The sequence below is a fragment of the Neomonachus schauinslandi genome, chromosome 9 (assembly GCF_002201575.2).
Source record: "Neomonachus schauinslandi chromosome 9, ASM220157v2, whole genome shotgun sequence".
Lineage (NCBI taxonomy): Eukaryota > Metazoa > Chordata > Mammalia > Carnivora > Phocidae > Neomonachus > Neomonachus schauinslandi.
Window position 1 is genome coordinate 81,373,270 of NC_058411.1, and position 7,455 is coordinate 81,380,724.

A 7,455-nucleotide genomic window follows, 5' to 3' on the forward strand; every position below is an offset into this window, starting at 1 on the left:
TAGAAGTGAGGCAATCACGCCTCTCACCCGCCACCACACGTAACTCCTCTTGACCCTCTGGGCCTGGCAGAGGCCCGGAACCTCCATAGACCAGACATGACTCCACACGCAGCAACCCTGGGCCACCAGCCTCCACTGCACTCTCTTGCCAGGCTCTCTCCTCTGCTCTGTGCCCAGGGCCTGGGGTGAGAAAACTGGAGCAGGAGGCTGCTTAGAGGGGCCTCAGCTCTGGGTTCCTTCTCAGGGTGCATGAACCTAACACTGACCGGGCCCAGAGAGCTCAGTCCCAGCCTCGCTCAGCCAGCCCACTTCCTCTTGCCTAAACTGCTCCTCTTTATCACCCTTCTAAACTTAGCTGGGGGAGCAGGGAGCTCTGCCTGGGACTTCCTTCCCCTCTCAGGGCCTGCCTTTCTGCTCTAGGGCCCACCGTGGGCCTTTGTGCCACCCCGAACAACTATGGGACCCTCACCCAGGCCCTAAACTGCCTCTGCTGGCCAGTCTGGGCCAGGATAAGAGGACAGAGGACTGGAGATAGGGGGATTCCTAGCACAAAAATACCCCCCAGAAAAACGATTCCAAGAGTCCAAGACCAGTGGGGTGGATCCCGTAACAAGACCTCATAGCCTGTGGAAGCAGCTGTGGAACTCCTCCCTGCTTTCCTGCCCTCTGCTCTCAGGACTCATCCTCTGTCCCCTCCCTCCAAGCCTTCAGTCTCTCATCTCTCCTCCCCACCTCCCTCCAGCCTTGTGCCCCTCTGGGGGCCCCTCTGGTGCCCTGGAAGTTCCCCGTTCCCTCCCTGGGATCAGGTTCACCCTTGGTCGGTTTGAATGGATTTTGCAAGGGAAATCCTGGCCCTTTCCCAAAGACCCTACACCTGTCTCCTGCACCCAAGTCCCTCCGTCTTGTCTGCCTGGAAAGGTAATCCCCTCCCTCTCCCTCAGCCTGGGGAAGGACAAGAGACAGGCTCCTCTCCTGTCAGGGATGCCATTGGGGATGCCACAAGGAAAGCAGAGATTTCAGCAGTCCTTACTCTGATCCTGTCGATCTTGGGCTCTGAAGGTTGAGGCTCTAATCCACAGAAGAGAGCCTCACCCATCTTTGTCCAGTGATGGCCATGCCTGGACCCTGTTGAGACCCCCAACTGTAGCTTCATTGGGGCCTGTACTCTCCTGCCCTCATCCTACCCAGCAGCCCTCAGAATGCAAGAAATTCATGCAGCAAGGGGAGCCAGGAAAACCTTCATCAAAGAGGACTTTTTTTTCTTTTAAAAATACACTTAGGTTTCTTAAAATGTGAAACGACAAAGAAAAATATTGTGTAAATAATGGTGGGGTGGATATGGAGAAAATCAGGGAGGTGACATGAATAACCAGTTTGGGAAATGGGGCTCCTGGGCTGAGCTGAGTAGCAGGCACCCCACACTGTCTGCCCATCCCCCCCCAACGCCCCCACCCCCCAGGGCAAAAAGTAGAAGGGCAAGGATGCCCCCTGGTGGGCACACTGGAAAGCACGTGCCTCCTAGGGAAAGGCTGGGGATCCAGGGAAAGGCGACTCTCTAGGAAGTCACTAGTGGGTCTGTGTCATACGTGATCCACAGAGACATGTTTGCTGGAGAGTTTGGCACGTGTGAGCTTTGGCGGTTAAGAACTTATATTCAACGTAATGCCTCCCAAGGAAACGCTGGTGCCTAGAACCCAGGAGGCAGGTCTGAAATGCTCACTTGTCAGTGTTATGTGGGGACCTTGTGCTGTGGTTTCTCAACCTGTTAATCAGAGATTAGTAGTGGAAGTTGAACTCCGATCTTCAGGTTATAGCCAAACAGGAGAGTCAGATTAGATTGGTTTCTTACCTGATACCATGGACTTACCTGATAAAGCAGTGGGGTTTGGAAGCCTGGAGGCCCAGGGTGCCTCTCAGGCCAATGGCTAGCTACCTCTGGAATGAAGATGCCTTGGTTGTTGTATCCTTGGGGGTCTGTTTCCCAGGCCATCATAGGGAGTCACACTCACTGCTCCATGAACCTACCTGCTGACAAGCTGGCCTATCTTGTGATACGTAACTTCCTGTGCCTCCTCTTTCTCACCTAGAAAGTTGGGATCATAATACCTCAACAATATAATGTATGTAAAGTACTTAATATGGTGTCTGCACATGAGCTTAATAGTGTCCTTATCATTATTTATTATCATTATTTATTAGCAGACACTGGCAAGGGAAATACAGTTCGTATTACTCCCTCCTCAGTATAAATGGTGTTCTTTCCACAACAAGCGTCTTCGCTGATGTGCATTTTGGATTGATTTTTTTTTCTCAGCAGTTTGTGTGGATCAGGGACTGATGTATCTTCCCAGGGCAGGCTGAGTAAGGGGTGCTCCTGGCTGTAGACTGGAAGCAGGCTGTCCCCTGTTCAAGCAGGTGGGCTGAGCTCATGAAGTCATAAGCATGAGGACTCGACTCATGGACAAGGGCCAACCTCCCACCACCTTTAACCACCACAGCCCCACAGCTGATGAGGTAGGTGTGAGAGTGAGGACCAGGAGCCGTCCACCAGTCCAGCTGTATGTCCGGCTGTGGCTCCAGACCCAGCCACCTCTGCACGCTGAGAGCTAGGGCTGGGGATGGAGGCAGGTGCTGAGAAGCAGGGGCTGGGCTTCTGGTCCCTTGGGGAGGAGAGGAGAGACTGTCAAGAGTTCTCTGCCAAAGCCCCAGGGGAAGACATTGCCTGTCCTCCTATCCCAAGCCCTTCTAGAATCGTAGAAGGAACCATCTGGGACTTAAAATAAGTCCCATGTGTATTTCCCTTTGTTTTGGGGGATCTTTAGAGAGGGAGAGGGGCAGAAGGAGAGGGAGAGAGAGAATTTTTTTTATTTATTTAAAAGACTTATTTGAGAGAGAGTATGTGCAGGGGGAGCGGTGGGAGAGCAAAGCGGGGAGACAGAGGAAGAGGGAAAGAATCCCAAGCAGACTCCACACTGAGCCCATCACGGGGCTCGATCCCACGCCCCATGAGATCATGACCTGAGCCGAAATCAAGGGTCCGACGCTTAACTGACTGAGCCACCCACGCACCCCACCTGTGTTTCCCTTTGACGTGCCATCAAACCTACCTGAAGGTATAGCTGAGTGAGCACTTGGCCCATCCCCAAAAACCCAGAGTTTAGTCTCAACCAGAGCAAAAGTTTGCCGTGAGATCTTGGCAAGTTACTTGTGCTCCCTGATCTATTAAGCTTTTGATTCTTTCTCAGATTCCTTCCAACTCTAAAAATCTTTCTCTTTCTAATCAGAAGGGACAACCTCGTCACTTTTCTCTCCTGCCTTTCCTCTGACCGGTGATAAACCTAGAGACGAGAGCTGCAGATGGCAGGAAAGATTGGCTCCTACCCCAGCAGGATGTTCTTGGACGCAGTATTCATATTCTCTGCCTCTGTTTATCTCCTTGTGAGATGGATCAGTTTTTATGAGTGCGATGCAAGGAAGTTAGATGATGTCCTTCTCCAGGTGGGCATGGTGCATTGCACATAAGGAATGCCCTCGGAGCTGACCTTGTCAGCTGACTTTGTCCTTCCTCCTGTGCTGGTCCACCTCTTTATCGGGGCCTGGGTAAAGCCACAGTGAACAAGCCCCTCACCTTTGTGGGTAGCAGGAAGCCAGTGAGGACGGGGAATATGTTGGGAGATACACTCAGGGTCCCAAAACATCCTAGCCTGCTGGATGGAGCAGCAACCTGAACCTCATAAGGTAAAATGAACAGGGCTTAACTGAGAGATCCGGGCTCGGCTCCAAGGTACCAAGTGTACAAGGACACAGTGGGGAAGCGGTGGCTTTAGCAGAAGCATGTGTGAATAAAACTGAGGGTTTTCGCTGACAGCCAACTCCATATGAGTCAAATGAAAAGGCTGCTTACTAAGCGGACAGACTCTCAGGCTGCTAAATTGAAGGACTGAGCCCAGTGATTCTCCATCTTGATATCCATCAGAATGGCCTGGGAAGCTCTGGGAACACTGTGAAACTTGCTGCATCCAGACCCTCTGAGCCGGGACCCAGGATGGGTGAATGGGGAGAGGGAAGGAAGGTGAGGAGTTTGGACTTTTAAAGAGCTTCACCCTTGGTTCCAGTGTGCAGCCAAGGCTGGAGAACCAAGAAAGACTCAGCCCCTTCTCATTCTTGGCATGCATGTCAGACCACAACTGAGATACTCGGGGACCTCAGTTTAGGGTGCTTTATCATGAGGAAACACACAAGCTGGAGAACATTTGCTGAAGGGCAGCGAGGATGTAGGAAGCACACAACACGCTGTGAGGACTGTTAGAGAAAATCGCAGCATGGAAGACACTGGTGGTCCCCGAGGTCCACCTTCAGATGCTTAGGCTTGTTCTCTGGGGTCCTAAAGGTTAAAATCTTAGGTGACAGTCTTAGGTCAGGCTTTTCATGAAACATTATGAGACAGAGATTTGCTTGTGGGAAGTTTATTGGGAAGTGCTCTCAGAAGCAACACAGCACACCTGAGGGAGGGAAAGAATCAGGACGGGGGGGGGGTGGCGGGTAGAAAATGATCAACGATGCAATCACCACAAAGGACACCTCTACAAGGAACTTTAGGGTTGAGATGACCCTTCAGAGGCAAGTTGAGGTGGCCCCAACTGGGGCAAGAGGACTGGTCCTTTGAACCCCTACATTGGCCAGATTAGCCCTAGGAAGGGCTCATGAAGTCAGGCAAGGCCCCTCCCTTTGGTGGCTTAAGGAATTCCCCGGGGAGAGACTCATCTCTCAGCCATCACCGGCCAGCACTTTTGGCAACATGGGGATAAGCTTCTTTGTCCCAAAGGCAGGATGTCCCAAAGGCACCATAGCGACCACAGCAGGACCTACCGTGCACAGTTCAGACCTACTTCATATGCTAAGCTTGCTCTACCTGGAATCACTCCTCCAGGATTCTGGTGATTGCTTTCCCTGGGAAACTTATGAGAAGGTGAGTGGCATGAACTATAGCCCCCACTATTACAGCTTGTCTTGGTGACATAACTGATATTCAGCATCCCCCACTCCCCAACCATTACCCACTCTAGATTCTCTTTACCGTCAACTTGTATGCCTGTGGGTCGAGTTGGCTTACCTGGTGAAATGACTCAGATCCTCATTCCTAAGGGATTTGAGCCTCTAATCACCTTCTCAACCCTCTTTGAGAAGGTTGAGTCCTTCTCAAACCAGGCTGCTGCATTTGTCCACTTACTATCAAAATTGGGCAAGTGTGTACCAAGAAGTAACCTAGTGGATGAACTGGGTGCCAAACATATTCTTCCCTGAACCCATTGTAGCAGCAAACCTATCTCTTCCAAAGGATCAGGGTCAAGTACATCTACGAGGATGTGACTCCCCCCCCCTTTTTTTTGGCCTACAGGTCTTTTGGCACAAGGAGTTTGAAGGACAGAAAGCAGCCATACTTCAAGTTTGTGGGATTCTTGTTCTGTCCCTTGGTGGAAATGTTCTACATCTGGGAACCAGATTCTCTAAACCTAGAGAGCCTCGAACTGTAGGAATAGGAACTGCAAATTCCCCCAAGAGGGTCACTGGGAGTGATGTTCAGTGGGGTTATTCCTCCTTTCACCCCTTGTTTCTTAGACCTCTCTATCATACCCATTGGACAACAGAACCATATTATAGTTATTGAATAGGGTGCAGGGTGTCCCATCATCCCTAAAATGGTCCTTCAGCTGCACCTTTGAAAGGCTCTTCTTTTACTCTGTCAGCTTAAGTGGGTGGCAAAGTACATGATAGTCCCAGAAGATTCCATGATCTTTTGCCCACTCTTGCTCTGATACTACATTATGTAAGGTTCCATGTCAGTAAATGAAATACTCTTTAAGCCCTCAGGGAATGGTGCTGGTTGAGGCCTTTAGCAAGAAAGAGAAATCTATATCCAGAATATATGCTGATTTAAGTCAAGATTAATCACCAACCCTTCCAGAGAAGAACAGGTCCAGTGTAGTCAACTTGTTACCAAGGGGCTGGTTGGCCATCTGTTGCTGGCAGGTTGAACATCTGGCAGCAACAATTGTAAGATCAGCCTTGGTGAGTGGGAGCCCATTCTGTTGGACCCACCCTTGCCACCATATACAATATGCCTATGTGTAGCCACCCTCTGTGCCAACATGGCCAGTTTATTCATGTGCCCATTGGGCCAACAAGAGTGGTTGATGACAGAGGCTGGCAAACTTCAGCTAGCCAAGTCATTCAATCTACTTGGTGGAGGCTCTCAGATGGGCATTAACATGCAATATATAGATCTTCACACTTGGTGCTCGCTCTCAGAGATACATCCACATGCCTCTCCCCAAGACCTTCTTGTTCCCAATTCCCCAATATCGCTTTCTCTAAGCTTCTAACTGACATTTGTACAGCCCATGAGCCTATACGTATTTTTACCCAGGGCCACTCTTCCGGGGAGCCATGATGATGATTTGGGTCCCCAGATATCAATATAATTCAGACACTGGATGACCTTAAAATGTTTGGTCATGGATGCCTGGGTGGCTCAGTTAGTTAAGCGTCTGCCTTTGGCTCAGGTCATTATCCCGAGTCGGGCTCCCTGCTCGGCGGGGAGTCGGCTTCTCCCTCTGACCCTCCCCCTACTCCTGCTCTCTCTCTCTCTCTCTCTCAAATAAATAAGAATCTTTAATTTAAAAAATGGGCATTTCACTTTCCCCAGTGTGCAGTTACCCAAGTAAATGGCCACGGGTCCCCTTGGGGAAGGACTAGTGAAATCATTGCTGTATGGCCCTGGTATTACAAAAGCCTTCCTCCTAGGGACATAACCCCTCCTTCAGGCAACAGGTTCTAGATCTGAAGATTGAATCAGGTCTGGAAACTGGACAAGGTATTGTGACTTTATACTGGAGCAATGGCCGTCAGTCTCCTGGCCTTTCATCTTGATTTCTTTTCATTGTACAGCTCAGCAATTTTGTGTGTGGTCTGCAGATCCTTGGAGGTCTCAGAGGCCATTTCAGAGATTTCAGAAGGTCAAAATAATACTAAGATGTTATTAGCCTTTTTCACTGCCTAGACATTTGCACTGATGGTGCAAAAGCCAGTGGTGGGTGAATCTTCTGGTACCTTAACAAAGCAAGGCAGTGACACCAGGGTGTTTTGGTTGTTCATTGTGAAGACTGACAGACAGAAGAAAGAAAGGAAACAAAGAGAGTATGGAGGGAGGGAAAAAGGGAAGGAGAAAAGAAAGAAGAGTCAGTTTCACTTAAGAATGTCCTTAATGGGGCGCCTGGGTGGCTCAGTTGGTTAAGCGACTGCCTTCGGCTCAGGTCATGATCCTGGAGTCCCTGGATCGAGTCCCTGGATCGAGTCCCTGGATCGAGTCCCTGGATCGAGTCCCTGGATCGAGTCCCGCATCGGGCTCCCTGCTCGGCAGCGAGCTTGCTTCTTCCTCTGACCCTCCCCCCTCTC